This window comes from Amphiura filiformis, chromosome 7, assembly GCF_039555335.1.
Source record: "Amphiura filiformis chromosome 7, Afil_fr2py, whole genome shotgun sequence".
NCBI lineage: Eukaryota > Metazoa > Echinodermata > Ophiuroidea > Amphilepidida > Amphiuridae > Amphiura > Amphiura filiformis.
Window position 1 is genome coordinate 17,285,169 of NC_092634.1, and position 25,279 is coordinate 17,310,447.

At 36.3% G+C, this 25,279-nt stretch overlaps 1 protein-coding gene across 2 annotated transcripts in view; it reads left to right on the forward strand.

The window, feature by feature from the left end:
- The window catches only part of LOC140156816 (uncharacterized), a 188,488-nt gene that overhangs the window by 84,552 nt on the left and 78,657 nt on the right, over positions 1 to 25,279 (forward strand). For both annotated transcript variants that reach the window (XM_072179802.1, XM_072179804.1), the window contains exon 2: positions 19,351 to 19,392. The gene's annotated coding sequence lies outside the window, so the exon portion shown is untranslated. The remainder of the gene's footprint in view (positions 1 to 19,350; positions 19,393 to 25,279) is intronic.

Consider the following 25,279-nt stretch of genomic DNA (forward strand, 5'->3'; position numbering starts at 1 on the left):
ACACACCAGAGATGGTACACATAACACTGGCAAAACAAAAAGAAAATAAAAGAACCGGAAATTCCGGAAACTGATCTCCATCCTCTTTAATCCTTGTTCGGGGTATGCCCTATTCCCTTTTTAATATTGTTTTTAGATTTCCAAAGTTCAAACATATGTGAACGACACTCGTTTACTGAGGAACAGATTGATTGAAATAGTTATAACTGAGACATGTAATTATTTGTCATGTTTAAAACATGAGCAACAGAAAACGAGATAAAATAAGGGTCAAAGAGGTTACTTTAAATCAGAATTCGAGTCTGCTACAAGTGATGATACGTTACATTTAGTTAAGTAGGACGCGGTAGTGTATGGCATATATCATGTGGATGCTTTAAGATAACAAAAGCAAACAAAATAATTAAAGAACTGCTCGACTGCTCGACCAAAAATTGTGTTTTTTATACTTATTAACATTCTTGTGCTCTGCAAATTTCAGATTTTGCTATAAAAACACACTTGTTTCTCATCCGCGATTGACAACAAAAAGGAAGAATGTGAATGGCATTGCATTTGAACAGACTAGTATAAAAAGTTGATTTGGCTTTGATTCTAAATTAAAAATATTAAACGTCCATAAATTTTTGTGAGGTTATGTTGCAATGTAAAATGTGATAGACTTTGATACATCTTGATCCATTTTGTACATGTATTTATCAGCTGGGCTTGCGGTTCTGCTACATATGTGGGAATTGTGTTGATGGAATAGACCTGCTGTGTTTTCTGAAACTACATTACATTGCAATACACCTTTTCAATAGACACACAAAAAACAACAACAATAAGTTGTTTTTATAGGAAAGGCTTGGATCGGGGCTCGCTTGCAAATTTAATTTTATAAGGACAAGTACAGCTGTTTAAACGGCCATGTCAACATCACCAAAATTACACTGCCAAATTAGTCGTGTAATAAGTAACAGAATCTCAGATTATTCATTAAAATTTAGAATCAATTTTATTCCGACCATTTGATTAACATGATTAATATCTCATTTGAGAAATGCGCGTCTGCAAATTTAAAGAACGCGTAAGCGGTCAATGCACTCTCCGTGATAAAAAGATTAACATCATAGCAATTATCCTAAAATGAAAACTAAGTATGCTATAACATGTTGCATATTTAAAAAAAACTACGTGTGTCATATTTCGTACCCATGAACTGCTTTCAATGCAAACCTGATTTATTATTTCTTGTTATATCAATTTGAGCATGATAATTGTTGGCGGCCAAATCTCTTAGTGCGAAATTTGCGGAAGAGCATCTTAGCATTGAAATAATCGTTTGGTTTCTCTTTTTACAAAAGAAGCATTCTATGCAATTAATTTCCTTTAAGTTATTCTGTTACTTTTAATTTATTTTCTCCACAAAAAGGCAACAGCTAAATAATGCAGCCCCTGTCACCGAAATCAATTTATAAGATTGATCCTTGCAATTTCAGAAGTGATAAAAATTTAACATTGTGGAAAACCTATTAAAGTCACTATCACCATCACCTCATCGATTTATCTGATGGTAACAAGATGTATATCTATATTGGAAATTTAATTCATACCTGACAGTGAAGGAAGCTTACTATCTCTTATTGCCATGTCTTTATTAAACGCTAAAGGTGAATTAATAAGATTGTTTCAAGATGCCGTGAAACCACCACGCATTGTGTGTGTGCTATCTATGATTAAGAGAGAGCGTGTGATCCTTGCTCTATTTAATCTGAGGTGATGATCATGACAATGGATCTATAATACGAAGGTGTGATATTAAGTGCGCCACTTTGACGCTTTTGACCCTCGAGAGATAAGTGGTGTATCTTACTGGACTTGGTACTCAGGTACTAAGATCGACCCTAAATACAGCTCATTGTGGTTCACTGTAATTGTGGTTTATTATATGCTGCCTGTCATACATTGGAACTTCGCACTGCACAAGATGCTGAAGAGGCCGATGATATCATGCTTCGTTTTTAATCGGAATGAATCGTTAAAAGTTGGTTTGAAAAGGTCTATTGGAATGTTAAAATAGCGAAAATTACCAATTGCAAGATACTTATAAATGAATAATATGACCATGTCAAGAATAATATCTCGATAATTATTGTCAACTCATTGCCGATGAGGGGGTATAATTTTGATTTTAATTCTTGCCAGGAATCCCGAATACTTCATTCGCTTAAAAATCAATTGCGCGAATATTCAAGTGATTCAGGGAAGACAAGTCAATGATTTATCTTATTTTATATTATTTGTATATATAATTAATCTCGATGTCCGTGTCAATTTCCCACATTAGTTTGCCACTGGCCTGATTCACAGCTGTTCTGTATGATATGTGCCGGTCATGACACCAACGCTCTGGAGTGTATAACTTTGATCTTACTCAATTTCTCATTATGCGTGATAGACGTGTTCTGTTTTCTGATGAGATCAAGGAGATCAAAATCGAATCAGAACTGATATTTGGCAAAAGCTAACTCGTGGAAAACATAATCCACGATAACAATCACTATTATTAACCTCTTGCTTAAAAGCAACCCCGGGCAACACCCTAGATTATCTGATTAATCTAATACCGTAAACGTTCGCCTAATGGCGCTTTTGGATTCTTATAAATGTGAGAGCGCCATCCTTGTAAAATCTCAACAGCATTAAGGATACGTGTATGTTAAATTGAGCAACCTGGACATAATGCCTCAGAAAAAATATCGTGACATGACCCAATACTTTAGGTCACTAGGTTAGTTGCTAGAGCAGCAGATGTTTTGGGGTTTCTTCGGGTATTCTTTCTCAAAGTGCCATTTGACTTAATTTGTAAATCGATTCATACGTTATACCTTTTGGTAAATCTTTTTATAACATTGTAATTTCTTCATATTTTTTTAATATTCTTCAGTTGAAAATTATACCCTGCTATTGTCTGACCCGTTAGCTCAGTCGGTAGAGGGTGCGCCTTGAATGGTGAATGGTACTTGTTCGAATCTTGATTTCTGCTTCCACTTTTATGTGAAGAAGGGTCAAGAAATGTTTTTGGATTTTGTTCCCATTTTACAAATGAATATTGTGATTTTTTAATTTTAATTTTCTTATTTTTTTAGATAAATAGGCACTGCGAACAAACGGCAACAAAAACCGCTGCCAAATTTGCTCCACCTGCTACCTATCAATGCGTGATATATTCCACTACATTTAACAGTTAAATGACCTTTGAAAAATAGAACGGCCTCAATGTTTCAAATTGTGTAACTACATTGCTTTATTCATTTATGCATTATAAATGATCACCTATTTTTTCTTTTATTAAAAGGATCGAACCCAAGTAGATCAGACCATTGATCATGTAACTATCAGACCACGAAGTAGTTACGTAACTCCGTGATGGTATCAGAACCAAGCACTGTTTGTATAGCGATCATTACGATCACGCTATTTTGGTATGCCTTTTTTCTGTACTGATTGTTTCGATCGTGGTTCATTATTAAGCGCGTGATCCCGTTGACATAGTAACATTACGTAACTTCGATACCGGGCTTCGATACTGAATAGTTGTTGAGTGCACATAATATGGAAAGCCATTGGGGTATTGTGTGCCTTCCAAAGCGCCTTATAACATGTTCTCATTGTGCTGTGGAATCCTAGCCAGTATTCAATGATAGCTATGGAGGCCTTGCGTTTATCGATTGGCTCCAAACAAAGGATTTGAACCGGTTTCTTCCCCGTTATCATGGCGCAGTGCAGTCCATTCAATCAAATATTGTCATCAACCTATTTGATCGTAGTGCATTTTGTTATGTGTGTGAGACAAACTATCGCGGTAGATGCAATCATGCTTTTGTTGAATGCATTTGAGTAGTCCGCCATATTTACGGGATGATACGTCATATGCACAGCCTCTATTCAGTTGGTCGTTGTATGATTTTGTTCGTTCACTCATTCAAATTTTATTTATATCAATTGAAGACTGAGCTTATTATGATACATCCTCCGTGGAACAGTTTCAAACAATATAGCTAGGGATTATTGGGGCAGAGGTTATCTTTTGAATCCTCTTAGAGGGCTATCATTTTTTTCGGAAGGGGGTCCCAAATTTACAAAAAGTCTGCGTCAATAAAATTGCGCACCCCTATTTCGGCAACAAAAATTTTATGATCCCAAACCCCAAAATTGTATTGAAATCAGTCTTTTTGAATAAAATAACACACTTTCTGTGGTCATCGTGTGACTCCCTACATTTTGGTCATAAAACATTTTATGACCCCCTCCTATTATTTTTTCCAAGACTTTATGACCCCCGTATATTTGGACCCCCCCCCCTTCGAATAAAATGATATACCTCTTATGACCTCTGATGCGTAGGCAAGGACACTCGCGCGAATTGAAAGACTTGTCGCACACGACAGTTCGTCTCACACACATAACAAATGCTTATACAATCAAACAGGTTCATTACAACATTTGATTAAAATGAAACGATAAAAACAAAGCATGAAAAAAGACATATACAAGATAAAATAATAAAATTATATAAACAATGTTAAAGATAAAATAGAGAATAAAATTTCCTCAAATCAGAAAAAAAAAATTTGACAGACATCATAATCTGTCAGAAATTACTGCATGAGATTCGAACCATCAATCTTCTCCACAAGTTCTCTTTATCCTCGCACTATAGTCTAATGCTCTGCTCACTGGGCCACAACGTATCAGGTGAATGATTACCGCATTATCATGAACAAGTTTGTTCGATCTTGTTCATAATAATGTGTCGATAGGTTTCACCCTTTAACTACAGGTACCCTTAATGATCAGTGATAATAGTCGGCTTTAACAGGGATGGCGCTCTCTCATTTCCATGCACTCCATAGCGCCATTAGGCGAACGTTTACGGTATATGATTATTGTCACGTACGATACGTGGAATTAAAGAGATCAAAGAGATCAAAATCAAATTAGGGGATGACATATGTGACCGTATAGCACGAATGAGCCGTAAATGTCCTCAATTGTATTCTGAGTTACAGTGTAAAATGGGCATGAAGGTCGTATTCATAGGTACCTCAATTGGGTGCTACGTGTACCTCATTTAATGAGATACACGTAGCACCAAATTGAAACTTTTACCATATTAACTGCTTTTATTCCTTGTGCTTTGGCTTGCTGATATCCACCATGACAATCTCTCCACAAAATTAATTCCTTGTATTATACACGGAATGGACTATTTCATTCCTGGCACAGTTATTATTATATTGTGCGAAGTAAATCTACAAGACCATACATGTACACCTAATAGCTGTCCTGTTCATTTTAAAAATCGGAGTTTTAAACATGAAAATGCATGAATGCAAATCATTTTTGGGAAGAAACGTATGTGCCCCACTCTTTAAAAAGCAGGTTAACTTAACTGGGTGACCGGTTTGATGTGTTTATTTTTACATAGGCCTAGTAATTCAATGATAGCTAATCATAGAGTAGATCTTCTAAAAACTGTAAGCATGGTTTTCTCTGACCACGATTGGAAAAAGGTTTTACTATCACATTATTTGAAAACACTTTTTTGGGTATGATGTTGAAAACCCAAACAGACCAACAGAGCATCGTGCCTGCAAATGCCAATTCCTGTGAATATTCCCCTTTCCAATTTTTTATACAGGCTATATCAAAATGATTGGTACCCATTAGTTTCCGGTGTTCCAAATGTTTATACAGGCTATATCAAAATGATAGGTACCCGTTAGTTTCCGTTGATGTATGGGCAAGACTGGTACGTATAAATACAACATGAAACAAGATCCAACATATTTATAGATTAATGTTTCAATATGTCACAAAGACAAACTATAAATTAATTCTGTCCATTTCAAGAAGACCAATAATTTGGAATAAGCAGACTTTTCAATATAAACGCAAAAGTGATGGAAGCCAATCGTTTCGATACAGCATGTACAGTAAGAATTCCAATTGAATGAACACATCTTTCAGCAGCTGAACTCGGTCCAACCGCAATCGTATATCACGTATTTCAAACTACAACGCGAACGCATGACCTTGGATACAATCACGAGAGCGTTGGCATGGTTGGATTCACTTCCGCGTTACTCACGCATTGCACACGCTGGCGTGCATCGCGCAGTGTACGCAACAAATCGTCACGCTACGTCTGGCTGTGTTCATTCAATTGAAATTTCCACTGTAGATCAATGGGATATAGAGCATAAAGACACTTTAATCAACCTGATAAGACACTTCAATCAGCCTGATAAGGTCGAGCTCGATTTTCTTTATTTTAAAGTCGTGAATCACTGCTGATTTCTATCTATTAGCATTGCTCTGGCACTCAATATTAGACGCTGACCAATGTCATTCGTAGTGTCGAAGATCACACAGGTGTCATAGCGGCTAAAAACCAATTTCAGCTCAAAATGCCTCTTCTCCCACAAATTACGAAGACGGAGACGACACTTGCACTCATGCATTATTACTACCCAGTTTCAACAGGTGTCTAAAGTCATTAAGGAGCCACTACCGGTCTGAAATTAATTTTATTGAAGTGTTTTAAAGAAAATGTATATTTTTTACTTAAATGTAATTTCAAAAGTTAGTTAAGATATACTGAAAGTGCTAACATAACAATAGACAATTGGCATCTGTGAAAATAATGAGACAAGTAAGGAGATATAAGGGGGATAAAGGGAGATTGAAGTAGAAATCTGTTCAAAGAAAAAGCTTGTTATCCGTACATTGAACTACTGCGGGTGTTTTCCCTTTTTCATGATAGACATAGGAACGAGATTGCTGTAAAACAAAAGTATAGAGATATATTTATTCCTGTTGTATAGTCGTACGAGAGTAATGTTATTATTATGATTAAATAAAAGTGTTCGTTTGTTGATAACATTACTTTTGAGTTATTATATAGCCAAACGAAACTCTCGATTTCTTTTGCTATTTATTTCAGTTGCGTGAAAGCTACACGGCTCACATACATATATAGGTTGGCTCAAAAAAGTGAACGTTCTAAAATATTGGAAAAACATGGCCTAACTATTGATTTTTCATACAATTTACCAAATACTCTTGCAGATGATGGCGTTATGACGTCGCAAAATGAGAATTTCGTAGCTATACCCAAAATACAAGTTTTTGGCTTTAAAATCGTAAAAACACGCGATTTTTGCCGGATTTTTGGCTAAATAAGACCAAAGAGTAAAAAAAAATATATATCCATGTGTCTCACAAACACTAACTCCCCTACCGCGAAGCCTGATTGACTAACCTACTTTGGGTAGGTCAAATATTCTCCGTGGGCGCAAGGGATGTACGATTTGCTCAGGTTATTTGGGTTATTTGGGAGCTTATTTGAGTGGGTTAGCACATCGGGAAAAATCTGTCAGGGGAAGGATTGTGAATAGTGCGACAAAGTTACATCACCAAGAGTATTGTGGTACTTTTGACGAGTGGATATGATTGTTTGCATGTTAAAGGAACATCAACATATTTTCACATTTCAAGCAACTAGAATAAAGATAACGCTTAAAGAAATCATTTTAAATTAAACCTTCTTACATGCAAATAATTTAGTTAAGAAACATTGCCTCTGAGAACATAGGTTTAGTACCGGGTAATTGTTTGAATAAATGGCAAGCATAACGACGAGCATTGAAATATTTATTTAGTATTATGATGACTAATTTGCGGCAGAAGTTACATTGATGTTATGTAAATTTCAACGAACGACACACAGGATTGTTTTTGTACTTGAAATGTATTGCAATATTCGAGTGACATTCGAGCGGAGTGGAGTATTAGAACGTTTGTAACGGTAAACATTCTTAATGTCATGTTGCTCAATCTTGGAAACCAAAGTTTTACTGTCAATACAGCTACATGAAACAATGAGTAGTCGTCAACCCATACTTGGGTTTATAACAGATTTAATGGAATTAACGTCAAGATACAATACCAACATGACAACCCGTAGTACATGTTTTAGGAACCAGCTTCAGGAAAATATTGATGTTAAGCTATGTGAACATTGTGTTCAATGCTTTATTTGTTCATTCTTTACCCAACAAATATACCAATTGTAAGCCCTTTTCCTGCTAGAGCAAGATTCCATAAAATGAGTTAACCGAACAACATGAATTTTGAAAGTCTTTCAAAATTAATTAAAACTTTTCGAAAAGATGCCAAAAGAGCACATTGTCTGATGTATAGTTGTCGGTCGTTGCCATTTTCATTATTATCGTTATTGCTGATGCAAAGGTTGTTGTTGTTGTTATTGTTGTTATGTGTTTGTTCGGTTTAGTTTTAAAGAAAAGAATACGATGTTACAGCTTGATCCATTTTGTTAGAATACTTGTAGATAGAATAACATGATACCAGATTATTGAAAATGCGAATAAATACGTATGATTAGTTACATTCGAACTGATTGAATGTAACAAGATCAACAAGAAAACCAAGCACGAAATCTGAACAACGCTTTACTGCAAAAACTCCCACAAACATAATACGATCCACCCCTGTAGAGTCTATAGAGTCAACGATGTAAGCTTTGAATGAATGACATAACACATAATACACCCTTGGCAACCTGTAGCATTAACTTCTCAGTTTGACAGCTCAAGTTATATATATATATATATATACATAAAAAAAAAATATAGACACAGATATTAATACATTTCACAACACTGTGTTTCACGCCAAAGCGATCATCAGGTGAATAAATTAAAATTGAAAAACACGATGATCAAAGGCCTTGCCAAAAACTCCGTAACCTAGCAACGCGTGCACGCGGTGTCGAAAAACACACCTGGCGCGAGTATGACGCACAACGGTAGGTGGTGACATAGGTTATGGAGAAAATGAATAGGCCTAAACATACCATATAAAACATTACTTTTCTTAACACGGCTATGACGACATTTACTTATCAGCTCACTTCTTTTGTTGAGCGAGATTCTTGGATTACTCATTTTTGAGTTTAAGATTGCCATTTTTTCTTCTAAACAAAGGTTACAAATTCCTGATTTTCTCATTTTGGTGTTGGATTTTTGAACTATATCCCAACTGATGTTGAACTTTTCATCTTTGTGTTTAAGCCCCCAAACATATTTCGATAGTTCTGTCTCCTTTTTGTATTTTTCTAGCCGAAAAGACTTAGTGTGGTTGTTGTACCTTTCCTTAAATGTACCGCCTGCTAATCCAATATATTGCATTGATTCATTGTCTGAGTTTACTGTGGCTTTGTAAACTATAGCTTGAGATAAGCACTTTCCACTGAGAGGACAGCTGTCCTTTTTTCTACAATTTCTGACACTATATTCACGGGTATTCTATAGCTATTCAAACATATACAAATTTGGCTGGTTTGCGATAAGCTATACCATTTTTACCCTGATGTGGTAGATTGGATCCTTCAGTTTTTCAACAACTACGCACGGTCATCGGGTTGTGCTGTTGGTGAATAAGGCAACGTGACGGATTGTGGGTAAATAAAAGACGCCGTCATTAGAGGCCAGAAGGATTCAGGCTACTGATATGGCAGTGACATCAGCACTGTATGAATTTCATTACACTCCCTAGCGTTCGATCAAAGCGCTGGTGTACACTCGCACGCGCTTAAAGACGCCGCATAGATGCGCGAGCGAAACAGCTGCTTCAACGCGTTGACGTCACTGCCACACCGGGGTGAAAACTGGTATAGGTCAGGCTTCCTCAAATAAGTTTGTTGAAGCGCCCCCGAAGCGCCACATGAAATAAAAGACTGAAAAGCGCCACTCAATGGCTGCGAAGCAGCTTTCGCGGTGCTTTAGCACGGCCGGGGAGTCAGAGGGGTGCCCCCCTGTGAAGTTATCGTTTTGGTTTTTTTAATTTGAGGTGCAAATTACGCCATTTGGTGCAATATTTTGCACTATTTTAGCCTGTCTTTACACGGAGAACATGGGAATTTATTTATTTATTTATTTATTTATTTATTTATTTATTTATTTATTTTAAATCTAAACGGCGTCTCGCGCCACTCGGGAAGCCACGCTATTTGCGGACCCCTGGTATAGGTAATAGATGACTATGAAAACTTTCCGCATACCGAATATGGGTTTAGCCCATATTTAATTGCCTTTAGGCCCTATGATTTATTTTTAGAAAAGAAAGCCTAAGACTGGAGCCTAATCAATTGAGAAGGGGATGGATTTTGTCACAATAATATCAAAATTAATATCGTCCATAACAAGAAGGAATGCATCACGATTTTTTGATATCCAGCTATAATATTTTAATTGATTTACACTGAACATGAAGCTATAATATCTCTACTATATAGCTTCATGCACTGGACATTTGCAGACCGACTTTCTCCATGTAGCGAGTACCACATTAGATTGTGTTTACAAGAAATATATAATAAGCGCCACTTCCACGAAATGTCCTATATGCCAGCAACTTTGATGATAATATATTATCTACAACATCACACCTGTTTTTCAAGAACTCTCTTTTATCTATTCACCTCAAAGAAAGGATTAGAATTATTATAATAGAATCCCTGACCTGATGCAACGCATTTTTAATGAGTTGCTGAGGGACTAGAAATCTTTTATGGTCGAATGAACAACGTATGACCACTACACAGGTCAATGGCCTTATTGTGTTCTGGCGGGTTATTTAAAAGCACGGTCCCTGAATTTTTCCAGACAAGGAACAATAGGAACAAATTGCCTGGCAATGAGGTCACATATAATCCCAGTCTATAGTGTGATCAGAACATTATAGGCAGGTAATCATTATAGTATAATCAGTACGAAAAGTCCAATGCGATTTTTAATGTATTTTAAAAATTCAAAGAACCACTTTTTAGCGGGAATTTTTGCAAGTTACACAGCTGAAGTTGTAAAATGGTTGAAATACTACAATATTACGGCGTAAACAAGAATATGTTTGTTTGGTCTTTGTTCCTATAGCCACATCCCTTAAGGCGATTTAGTTAATTGAGCATAGCGTTTGAGCCCGAACTATTTGAGGAAACCAATTAAAGTTTTTCTGTTAGCCAGGAGGTAAATGACTCCACTGAATATATACTTTTTTGCTATGATCTCTTTTATTGTTTTATAAATAATACAGTGTGTACAGTCAGTATCTTGTCAAACAGTAGAATTTTGATCCTCCAAAAATAGTGATGAAATGAATCATGATAAATGGTGAAGAAATGAAGCACTTTGTTATTTACTAGATTCTTGAAGTCTTTGCAGGAACTCTTCATTCCATTTGTGCATGGGAATTTTTTTTGCTACATTTGTTGTTTCTTACCCCCTGTATTTTGTCTGTGTTTTTGTCTGGGGTCTTGTTTCCCCATATCAAAATGCTTGAAATTTAATATACACTCATGAATAACCTACCACGTCCACTGGTTGGATGATAGACAGCAGGCAGTAGGTAGATCAGAGGATGTTTAAAGACATTCCCACAACCCAATGGGGTTTCTGACCTTGTATGTCTGGCTTTTGTACACATGTGGTACAGTTGATCATACCTTGCATTGGGATTGTGTGCAAATATCTGGTGTTTTCATCCTATTATTTAACATTCAAAACATCGAGACTTAGGAATAAAATTAATGCAGTGGGACATTAAGAATGTTTTCTGTAAGAAAATCACATATCATTCCTAAGTCTCAACTATTAGCTCGTTGGCTGCAGTTTTAAAATTACCATTTTGTGTGTGTGGCAATGGGGACTTTGCCTTTAAAATTAGGTTATATTGATCAAATTTCCTAATCATAGTGCATTGTAGGAATGCCTTTAAGCCTCCTCTGTAGGTAGATTATTTTGGTATCATAGCATCATCGCGATAGCTTGTGCAAACGTTTCAAACAAAAATGTGGCATAATTGACAATCATCCATCTAAGAATCAAACACCGGTACCCGCCCGTGACCTAGACTAATGTTCTAGCACCTACGAATAATTTACATTCTTTGTTATTAAGATTTACAATTTTAATATGTGTACATTTTCCAACATGTTTCTCACCCATGCCGTGAAATCAATATGGGAGTCCAATTTACTTCATTATAATTAATCTAACACACTAGATGTTACAAGTTCCTGAAAAATTAATTGCCAGACAGACTTTCATTGCTGCTTCTTTTGCGTGGTCAAAATAATTATATAGATGTACCTATATGTGATGCGATCAAGCAAAATCAGTCGGAACTCGGAAATATTAAATTTTCAGTTTCTTACATGAGAGTAAAAAGCATGTACAAATCTGCACTTTGGAGAAAACCTTATTGAAATTGAACAACCAGTTCCAATGATATGAGCAATTAAAGATTTCCCAAAACAAAAGGAAACAAAAGGAAATATTTCCTTTGTTTGGTTATATCTCAAAATCAATATTTCCTAGTTCCGACTGATTTTGCTTGATCGCATCACATATTTGAATTATATCCAATCTAAAACCTATGGTGTAGAAATAAAGCAATATTAAACTAACACCTTCAAAGTGACAGCCATATCTCTTACGCATCGCTCTTCACATCTGTACATTGTAATGCAGTGATATAAAACACCATGTATGGACGAGTAAGAGGTTGCCAAAATGCCTTAGGGAATTCATCTTCTTGTGGTCAGACACTCTACACGTTCTTAGTTATTGGTTATTTCTGTTTGATTTCTGCTGGGTAGACAAAAATACACATTGCAAGTGGATAAAGTGGGTTTAATTATCTTCTACAGGATGAGTCAAAAAGTGCAACAGGGCAAAGAATCAATATTTACGTGTAAGTTTCTATAAATAACATATACTCAATAGTTACCTTTTGTGAAAAAATGAAGTGAATCGCCGGTACCATTTAGTTTTTATGAGTCTTCTTACTGCGATACCCAATTTAATTTTTGTCCACGAGGCACACATGCACAATAAAAATGTCAATTAGGCTTTTCACGATTCAAGTTAGGGATTTTAACCTTATGAAAGTTATTAATAAAAGCTGCAACTTTGCTTACCATTTACTTAGTTCCATTGAAAACATTGTCCAGTTCGAAGAGTTTATGATTTACTTGCCTCGAAGTCAATCAAATATGATGATAATAACATCGTTGCACAACAACATTCGTATTGGTGATGCATCTAAAGGCCATGAGAAAGAAATTGCTTTCAACTTCTTTAAATATATAGTTTCAACAAAAGTTTTTAATTCTACTCAAATGTCTCACGTATCCATTGCAAGCAAAGTGGATTAGTTAAACCACTGACCAATTTAATGCTGCCGTCGGCGGCTGGTTGGCGGCTGTTTTTATTTTATTTAAAAGCAACACTGGGGCCAAAAAACAAATTGGGTCAAGCCCGATCGATAGCAATCCGCATCGTAAAATTGTGTTTGTAAGCAGTTCCTCGGGTCTTCTTCAAATAAATGTCCAGGGCAGATACATCATCCTTTGCAATGATACGGTTTTCATACTGAAATATCAAGTCAAATCAGTAGGCCTATGTCTACCTTTCGATATTATTTCACAAGTAACATATAAGGAAAACATGTTCTACCATTATTCGCTTAAATAACCACCGTTGTCGCCACTCCCATTTGAAGGGGGTGTCAGTTTCAGGCACCCTAAAACACTGAAATGCAGGAAGTATTAAAAGGAGTTAAAAGGAGTTAGAACTATATGCAGGTTGTTACATGTCATTGGGCTGCCAATGAATGAGTATGAAGATCATCGTATTCAGCCATTGAGCCACCGCAGGGCAGTTGGAGCAGCCACCCTCATCCATCGTATGTTCTACAAGGACAATTATGCCAGCTGATGCCAGACATCCATGTCCATGACCCCAGGTTGCAATGGTCTGTGAGATTCCATGACCTAGCAGTGGAAGTCCCAAGATCAAACCTTGTCAGCCATGAAAGATTATTTCTACCATCTACATCCCAATTATGGAATTCTCTTCCTGCCCAAATTCCAGCCATAGATCGACGGCCAGCTTCAGCAGGGAGGTTAATCGCTTTCTGTGTGCTTCCTCGTCAGCAGCTTCTAAATGATTTTTTGTCTCTGCTGTTAATGCCCATGCAGTTATGCCATGTCGTAAAAAAACAAAAAACAACATTCAATGTCATATAAAATCCTAGTTAGTATTGTGATTTACTCACCTAGGTGAGATTGCAATGAAACATAGCTTGCCTGTTACAATCGTATTGGCAAGACCTATAATGATCCTCTTCCACAAAATAGGGAGGCCAAGACACAAGGGTCTTGGAACTAATGATATAAGTCTGAACTTATAATACAACTGGCACACTTTGTAGTTCATATGCATTAGTTTAAGGCTGGAATTGAATGACCACAAAAACCAAGCTTACGAATTATAATTATTTCAGTTAAGACTAAATTGCAGAGATGTTAGATTTATCTGCCATTACGCTTGTCTTATACACCTCTCATTTAACTAAAGATCATTAGCTACTTCACGGGTCAATGTAATGATCTACTGATTTGCAAACGTTCAAAATGACAAAGGAGTTTTCTTGTTTTATTAAGCGTAACCAAATATAATTTGATGGCGTAGGGTGGTGTGACCGTGACTGGTGCTAAAGCTATCATTTTAAGCGTGTTTTAAGGTTTGTTATAGAAAGAGTGGGTAATGGTGAATCCAACGAACAAGGACACAAAACACATCAAGGATCAATAAATGATACAAGAGGATACCTTGAATATGAACAACAGGAAAGAAAACGAGCAAGGAACACCAACTTGATGTGGGGAAACAAGTAAAATACAGAATAGACAATATGCAGGGGGGGGGGGGCAAAACCAGCAAATGTAGGCATAAGAAGTAGGTAAAGTTCGATAGCCAAAAATTCCCAGTTCCAAGTTATAGGTTTTAGAGGACTACACAAAATGACAAAATCCTTATAGAAATTGATCCAACATCTACCATGGATACTCACTCCTAATATATATTGCTTTTCTATTCTATATTTTAATCTCATTCTAAGCATAAATAATATATAAATCTAGGGTGGAAAATGAAAGATAAATAGAGCGATATTTGACGCCTTAAGAGGGCCTGTATATCAAATTATCAGAGAGTGCCATTTTCTTTTTATGACAAGAGAACAACAGGTGTGAACAGGAAAGAAGTGCGCAGAGGGCAAGTATCTTTCCTGTTACTTCGTCGATCTTAAATATCGATCTAAACGTTGGATATAATTGGGGCATACATTTTTGAAAATTATTATCACGTTCTGATATGACACCGCTGCGTAGAAAGTATTTGGATAGATGAAGACGTGCCATTTGGATTGATAATAAATTCTCTATTACAATTCGTATTATCCGTTTTATTGTTACATTCTATATCGTGCTTCTATTATCTAAATAATCACAATTGTACTTTTTGCTGGCCAAAAAACAGCCAAGAAAGCCACACTTGATCATCCAAATGTTTTGTCTTTTTTAATTCATAATAGCCCGCATGTAATACTAGCCAAAGGGGCTGTTGATGGAAATCAATCATACTATGGGTGAATCTCGAATGGAACTTGTTTTTATGACTGTTGCAAACAGAATTGTTTTAATCACTCATATTTAGCATTTAAAGTAATTTCTTGAAATATTAATAGTTTTGCAGAGCTCTTAATTGCGAATGATCGTATTTTTATTTTATGGGAAATCAAATAAAGTGTTCATAATGTAATAGATTGTAACATTTGAAACATAATTACTTGCGACAAGTAGCGCAATCGACATATCTTTTTCGCGGATGATAAACCTTCCTCTGAGCATCCCTGGTTGGTATGAGATAAACGTTTATTAGAAACCACTTAACAAAACCAGATGCTACTGTTATATGTCATTTTTTTTATAATCTTTATACTGCTATTTCTACTGCAAGCAAAATCAGATTAAAACCAGCAATTCTCAATTCTGATTTATTTCATCTCTTTCTATCTCCTACTCCTGCCAGAAAGATATATTATACCGGAAATTTAACGCATTTGAAATGAGCCAGATAGAGAAACAAATCACAGCAACGTGATTTCATCTCTATCAAATTGGCAAAGAATGGCAACAACTAATATTATATATTTTTGACCTACAACACGTTTGCCTGATAACAGTAGTAATACTTTCAGCAATATAAGTGTGAGAATGAATCCTACAAATAGGACACAATATATGGGCACATGACATGTTTAAGCAAAATTACGTACTAATTTAATCTAAGAGACAATGCCGTAATTATGTGACGTTTAGAGAAGATATTGGTTCCCAATGGAAAGATTTATGACCTTTCCCCCACCCATGGGACAATATTTTGTTTTGGGAACAAAAAAAATTGGTTATATGCCAGGGACTTTAAGGATTACGAAGAAACAGGTTAGTTAGTCTGGAAAAAGGTTTTTCTGACATTTTGTACAAGTCAACCACTTCACAATTATTAAACAAGGAAAACATCCACACTATATATTTCATCGATGTCTTCATCGATCTAGAATCCTACTGTTTCGGATGCAAGCTCATACGTGCTGGTGATAAACCATTTTAACACGTTTAAACTAACTTTCAGCACAGCACATTTAATTACCCTTAGATCTTCGTCCCACCATCACGGTGCACCGTGATGCGCCCTTGGGCAAGGCGCTTTGCCTCGCTTGTCTCTCTCCACCCTGATGCAATGGGAAGCCGTTAGGGTTGTACTGATGAAACCTGCGCCATTTGTAGGCAGCGAACGTTTTTCCGACATATTCTAATGACGGTGGCATAAATGTAAAGCGCTTTGATGCTGTTTACGGCACAAAGCGCCATATAAATATCTACATATTTATGGGAATTTTTCTCGGGCGGGGGTAGTTCTTGGTTCATGGAGAGAGAGTGAATTTCGAGGGGGGGGGTGGAGGAAATCAACCAATTTTGCAAACGCAAAAGTGGATATTTTTGTAAGCTGTGTTCTTACGGGGGGGGGCGCAAGAAGAATATGCCGCCAATGGAGAGTATCCACGTTTAGTGGAAAAATGAGAATACAGATAAAATTAAGACCAATTAGCCTATTGAAATTTAAATTAAAGTCAGTTACGTCCTAGCTTAAGTGACTTTTGAATTAATCGATTGAGGAAAATGCTTTTTACAGTTCGTCCATAATCTAGCTTATGTACCAGAATATTTTTAAAGATTACAGTGACCGGTTTAGTTTTCTGTCTTTAACATCCATTGATGATGGGATATCTAACGAAATCCGAAGCAAATTGCCATGACTTGCATTTGATTTATTTACTGGGCATTTCATTATGTCATGTATCCGGATTATGTTTTCAAATTTCAGACAACATGTACTTTTCAACGTAAGACTGACGGATCACGGATGCTAATGTTGTCTGACTTTAGGACGGTTAAATATTTAAGACTAATGATGGATCTTTGACTTGGCTAAATAACCCTATCATCAATCAAGTAGAATTAAAATATATAATTATTTTGTTTTTAAATCAAATATATTTGATACACTGGCTTTACAAATAAGTCAAAGCTCCGTTAGAGGTACAGCACACGCAATACTACAAGTAACAATGCAGATTGATATCACTTTCTGTCTGGTGAAGACTATAGGAGAAACACAGGTCGGAAATCCGCAATAACCCGTTTCTTACTAAGGAGGATTACCTCTCCTCCTCCCGACAGATTGTTCCTGTGCAATAAAACGCTCAAATACTTGATGGCATGTAAAACTGTGGTCATTTTAATGTAAAGTTGAACAATGATGGCGCTATTTGCATCTTTACTTGGGGTAGACACTACTTGTATAGTGGTATTAGAATTTTTAAAAAAAGACAAATATCAAGGATATTTTCAAAAAAACTTTTGATCATGAAATGTATGGAATAACTTATAACAGTTAAATTCAATATATATATAAACAGCGCCCTCAATTTTCACACAAATGTATAATTTATCTGAATAAAGATTCTAAAAATATATCTATATTAGTGTGATAGCTGTTGGTAAAGCAGCAGCATGGAGGGCGTGCAGTAAAGTTAAGAAAACTGGAAGTCAACTCTTACCAGGAGTTTCAAACTTCGAATCTTTGCTGTAACAGTGGAGTTGGTGCTGCTTTATGGATGCGAAGCATGGACCAGCACCCCTAAACTTGCAAAGGGTCTGGATGGCTGTTACACTCGCAAGCTAAGAACTGTTCTGAATGTGCATTGGAAGGAAGCACAGTGTCAGTATTAAAAAGGCTATTAAAAAGAATTTCTTCTTTTTACATGGTTGAAAATGCATTTTATTTAGCAATAAAATGAGACCAAAAGCATGAAAATAACTTCTTGCTTGGCAGAGATATCATCATTTAATTTGAGTCGACTTTGGAAAAACGTAACATCGCCCCCTGTTTTGGGTGGCGAATTCAAGACGCACATGACGCATGACCATACCTCTACGTATGAATATCCCTCGTAAGATATAAATATTGTAATCTCCAAAAACCTAATTTGTCTTAAAGGCAACAGACATGATATAGCGAGAAAGCAGTATTCATGACTTAAAAGCTCCCCAATTAGTTCACAATATACACATAAAGTGTATTGTAATTACTCAATTTAAAATCTAAAGTAACCTTTTTTCACTAAAATCCAATTCCCGATGATTAATAATTTATTTCTCCTTGATTATTTCAGTTATCTAGAACGTATGCTCTTGATTAAACATTAAGCCCATATATTAGTATGCATGGGCGGAATAGGATTCGTGCCTGCGTGTATTTCTTATTACTTAATACTTCAAACACAACTAGACCTGGATTATTTGTAGTTCAAACAAGACGTGATTAACCAAAACAGTCTAAAGTCGGTCATAGTTTATATTTTTTTTTATTCTTTACTTCATCACTTTGCTCGTATGATTAAAATTTACTCAAATAACCTCTGTTTTGTTGCTTTCCAAATCTGTCTGGGGCGCCACTCTGAGGATTAACATTGCTATATGGGAAATAAATCAATAAACAATTAAATTTGTATCATTATTTTGGTGACGGATCAAGTTTATAAAAACCAACAAGTAACTCATTTTGATTGAGCTTATCACATAAGCACAGGTAACTAACCTAATTATACCTAATATAGAAAACTGAAAATTATGTTTTTAGTATGTTATTGATAATTATGCTTAATATAGAACAGAACATTGTAAATTCTTACATTATCTTTTTAGTACGTTATATATTGATAACGCGTTTAAATTTATATAAATTGAAAAAAAAAAATCTTCACTTTTAATATTTATTTCATTAAAAATATTTCCTTTTTTGTTTTATTTTACAGTTGACACATCACTCCATCCCATCCAAAAGTCCCATTTCTCTGGTAAGTACAATAGGTGTAATTTATTGCTAGTGGCATATGGCGATTATTTAACACGCTTAGACCAAAGTAACAGTCTTGTAAGGGAGATTGATAGGGAGGGACGGGGGGTGGGGGTGGGGGTGGGGGTGGTGTGGATTGAGAGAGAGAATGGTGAGAAAAGAGAGATATATTGTGATTGTGAAAGGATTTCTTGTGCTTGGACGAATTAATTTTCCATTTTGCATCGCTTGAACGTTGACAAACATATCAGAGGTGACAGTATATTAAACCATCATGTTTTATTTTGCTATGTAGACTACACTGATTCCAACAATATGACATGTCCACCATAACAGCCATCGTATATCATTTCCTATAACATTCTCATGTTTGTATATTTCTACACCACTCATTTGCCTACTAAATTCAGTCATTCACATGAATGTAAAAGATTCGGAAATATTGGTAGCCCTCCGTTTGCTCGACACTTTACTTATTCGACATTGTAAACCATAACCCAACTGCCCTATTGAAAGTCATAAGTATTCCGCTTCATTGATTGTGTATCGAACGAGCGGAATATCGAAAAAAATGTCGGAATACGGAAATATCAAAAGGGAGGAAACTGCTTTGTCCCGATCACATTCCATCCCAATGGATATGAACAATAAGGTTAGGAGATTATGCATACAAACTTACTACTTCAACCACGGAAGCGTACCCGCCTGGTTGATGACTTGCACGTATTCTTACGTATTCTTAGAACAAAATCCGGGACTTATACCAGCACGTTTCTAGTTTCAAGAAATTGTTAAATAATGAATGTGCTGTTTGCATCTGAAATGGTTCATTTAGGATTAGAAACGCTGGTTTATGAATGCATGTGGAGGCACGCACATACACTCTAGAGATGAAATATCAGAAACGAGGAATTTGTATTATTTAATGAGAATATGGTGAACATAATACTCATTCAGTATTGACAAACTCGTTGAGAGACAATGCTAAGTCTGCTTGATAATCTATTCCCGAGACAGAATCTGAAAAAGCTGAATAAAGCTCAACAATGCTTCCTTGCTAGAGTAAAATAACTAAACGTACTTTGAAATTGATCTGAAATTGCTCAATATAGAGTGTATACACATTGCAACCTTTCACCACTGAGGGTCAAATCTGTATAAATAGCAACATTACAAGACATTCACCTGTTTATGAGGATGGAATGTTTTCAAATACAACACAGATAAGTATTTTATTCTGCATACCTAAAAGATGGTCATCCTGTGACGAAAAATCGACAACCGCTATTCTGTATCAAAATAACTCTCATTTAAAGCCATATTATAACATTTGCTGAGGAGAACGCCCTCAATTTTTTGGTTTTTACACGATTGTAATGTACGTTAGTCAATAAAGATACTCTGCAAAAACCAAGACTTTAGGTGCTGTAGTTTTGTCAAAATCCGAGATATTGAATAAAACGATGGAACCGGCGTTTTATTATTACGATGGAAATATTAGTCGAACATGCAGAGTACGTACACGGCATGCGGGATACACATACACACACACCCCGCTGGAAAAAATCATGTGTGTGCATCCCCAATTAGATAGTATGGAATCAGATTGGTCGGATTCTGTACTATCCAATAGGGGATATCACCCCCCTTATGCAGGCCATATGCTTAAATAATGCATTTAGCGCCCTCTAGAGGGGTTGTATAGCCCTTTTAGCATAAGTCAACCGGGGATATCCCCGTTTGCAGGTGTAACCCCAGTTACACGGTAACAATTCAGAGATGTATCCCCGTTTTACACGTTTTACGCACGCACCCCGAGGATCGTACCGTATTACAACCGCGGGAGTAACATGCATAGGCGCTAGTAGTAAATTCCAATTTTCTATACTTTACCTCACTTGTTCAGCTCAAAATTAAAAGGTGACATATCTGACAGTAAAAGCTAACATTTTATGGAAAATAAATACGAATCTATTTTTACAGAAATGTTATAATATGGCTTTAATACTTAATGTTTTTACAGGTTTTTAATCAATGGCAAAATGTTTGTGTGTCATTGGATGCAATGAGTAATAAATTAAGGAGAATTGAGATAAAATAGACTACATCAGTGTAAAAAATTCACCCACTGGCTAATTATAGAAGAATCATCAAAAATAGACCTCTTAGCCAGAACTTGAGTCTTGCTGGAGATGTCGAGACAAAGATCGAATAAGTAGCTATTCATATGGGAATTTACTTCTTGTGAATCTTAATAGCTGTACTGGTGTTCACACTTCGCTGAGCTAACCAAGATTTAATGCTCCCTCACAAAGATGCAAACAAATAAACAAAGGAAAAATAAACCTATCACTATTAATTGGTGATAATATTATTATTGGAAATTTACTAAGAACGTTTCCAACCAAGTAACGATGCACAGCAGTATACGCCAAAATCAAAGTGTTTCTAAAATGTTTCTAGAATAAGATTCATTTCAATGTTAATTTATTGCATGTGCAAAGGAAACCTGATTACCTTTTTGAAAAAACCGAGTCTGAGGGTTATCAATTTAATATTTTTGTGTAAAAACTGAAGAATGAATATTAAGTTTTTATACTTTATGTGTGGCGCGTGGATACAGATCCGTCTGAATTTAATAATACAACTGACACACTTCGTAGTTTATCGTGTTCATTAGCAATAGGTTAAAGTTGAAATTGAATGATCGCAAAAGTCAAGTTAACTGATTACAATGATCGTCGTAGCGATTTTAGTGTTATCTGCCTTATTACACTTGTCTTCTACACCCCTCATTACAATTCAAAGTCAGTAGCTAACTTTACGGGTCAATTGACTGATTTACTGATTTGCAAACATTCAACATGTCAAAGGAGGTTTTCTTGTTTTATTAAACGTAACCAAACTTAATTGCCTAATGGTAAATGCGTGTCAATAAACTCGTGTTTAATATCCATTTAGAAATTGAGTGACAATCACATTAAGCAAGCCACGTTGGCGAAGTATTTAGCATGTTTCAGTTCAGCCAATGTGTGAAAGATGAGACAAATCTACAATGAACACACTTAGGGACCGTTCATTATTTCTACCGGAGGGGGGGCCGGGAGCAGACAGAAAGTCACTGCCGAAAACTATATGACCCCCCTTCTCAGATAATAAAAACCATATGACCCCCCCTCCGAGCTACATGAAAATCATATGCCCCCCCCCCCCCACCAACCAAAATAGAAAGTATTGCTGCGGAGGAGTGGGGTCTTTGTAATTTTGGTTACAGGGATGTGCCGCACAGACTTTTGAATGCTGACTTTCTCGCATCTGTACCATTTTTCATCACCATGTAGCAGTGATGTCAGTGTGCATTTCATTTATAGGCACAGCTTCAAGTAGCTAGTGGACACTTAAAGCGCTGACGTATGCACACGCGCAATGACGCGCAATAGATGTGCGCCTGGATCAGCTGCCTCAACGCATCATGTCACTGCCACATATCAGGCTGAAAAATTTTGCCTTTACTGTTTTTGCCACCCGGCTATCAGTATACCAATTTTTCACAAAAAGCACCTAAATTTACCCTAATTGCAGTAATTGGGCACTTTTCTGATTTTCTCCAAATATTGGTCTTTACTGAATAGCCACCCATCAATATACCAAAATCGCTGAAAATCTCATATACCTTCAACTAGGTAGAACCCCACAGGGTATTTTAACTTGTTTTATTTATTTTTCTAAAATATTATTTATTTCACATGCATGTACACAGTTTTTGGTTCAAATTGCCACCCTGTGCTCCAGCTAGTACATGTACTTCAATACCACAGGTCCCTGAACAAACCACAGTGATATTATCCATAGGACTACAGTTTTTTTTGTACCAAGAACAATCTTTCAAGTGGCAGGTTTGGAAACTTAGGGTCAAAATTTTGATATTTTGAAGCTAAACTGATGAAATATGGTGCAAAAGTGGAATAAATGCGCGCGAAGCTCATGGAAATTTGCACTTTTGGGGCTAAAATGGGCAAATATGTGGTCAGAAACCTATATTCAGGCGTCAACATTGGGGGGGGGGATGATTGTATGGAGCATCCCTCCTGGCAAATATTGGGGGGATCTACGCCTATGGTGATGTATCGATCGGACTCAAGTCCACTTTTTGCCGGACTCGGACACAAACAGACTCGGTTCGGCTCAAACTTGGACACAGAAGATCCAATTAGATCCATGTAATTATGTGAAATGATTATCAAAAAAATGTCAAAATGGATCTTAAATTTGATTCAAAATTTGTTGTCATAATATCCAACATATCCACAAAATTATTTAGATTTATCTGTCACTTCCCAAAATCATTACTGTTATCGTTAATGAAATAATTGATAATTATACATATTTTAATTAATATTTTGACTATATAAAAATATCTAAAATTTCTTTCATGGAACTCTCTAATTCATTAAACTCTTGAAAGAGAGAAAACATGCACACAGACATAATACACCCCATCCATAGGGCTAGGGTGGCTGTGGTTTGTGTGTGTTCACTACTCAGTGGCAGTCACTGCACATTTGTCCGGAACATTTGTCCATCAAACAACCATAATATAATTTCTGAAAGGGTGAATTTCTATTAGTATTATGATTATGATGATGATGATGCCGATGATGATGATGATGATGATGACGATGATGACGATGATGATGATGATGACGATGATGATGATGATGATGATGATGATGATATTTTCTATAATGTATTTGAATACATTGCCCAAGTTTACTGTCATGGTGGTTTGGGCGAGTCTTTGTAGTTTAACTAGGGTATGGAAATGACACCTGTGTGGGGTGGGGTTTGATAGTGGATGTGTATTGGGGGAGCGGTTTGGGGTGGTGTAGTTGTCTCCTTAATTGTAAAAAAGAACAAAGAAGAGTCTGACCACAGCATTACTGTGCAGCAGCTTGATTATTCTTAATTTTCTATTACGAAAATGGCAGTGTACATGTATATTTATGAAATATGGTTCAAAATTCTCTTATTTCAGCAAATTTGTATTGTACATTTGGCAAATTAGAAGCAAAACCTAGAATTTTTCTCCATTTTTTGGAATGTTTTACCCAATGACCCATTTTTTCAAAATGTTATAATAAATTACTTACTTTTGGTGCAAATTTATGTCAATTCACACCGTGGCAGGTGAAAAACAGGTGAGGTCCGACTTAAGTCCGGACTAGGACCAAAGTGTTGGCCGACATGCAAAGCGCAAATCTAATGGTCAGGGGTCCAGGGGCAATGTTCCAGATGGGGGTCCAGGGGGCGAAGCCCCCGGAAGCTCCAGGATTTTTGAGATGCAAAACCATCTGACCCCCCCCTTTCAATAACTAAAAACCATCTGACCCCCCTTTTGCCTGACAAAACCATCTGACCCCCCATGTATTCTCCCGGCCCCCCCTCCGGTGGAAATAATGAACGGTCCCTTATTTTAGAAATTACGAAACGCTTTATATTTCAAAACATTGTTTCGCCGTTTTTGAATAATGGTAGTATTACGAAGAGGATGTTGTTGTGTATAATATCTACTAGTATATTAAAGTTCAGAGGATGATTTAAGCACTACCCAGTAAGTCTTGCGGTTAGCACAGCTGTGTGAGTGAACATGACACCACTGCCCGCCCACTGCATAGACGTGCATGGTTAAATTTGAATTTGGACAGATATATTTACAATAATAACACCTTCAAAAAGCTGGTCGATTTCACATTTTATGTTATCTACAGAAGGTGTGAATTATCCTTTATGCATACATCACTTTAGATCTGAAATCGACCAAGTAATAATGACACACACACAATTCTAAAACAACATCTTTTGCACAGAATTCAATGGGATTTGAAAAG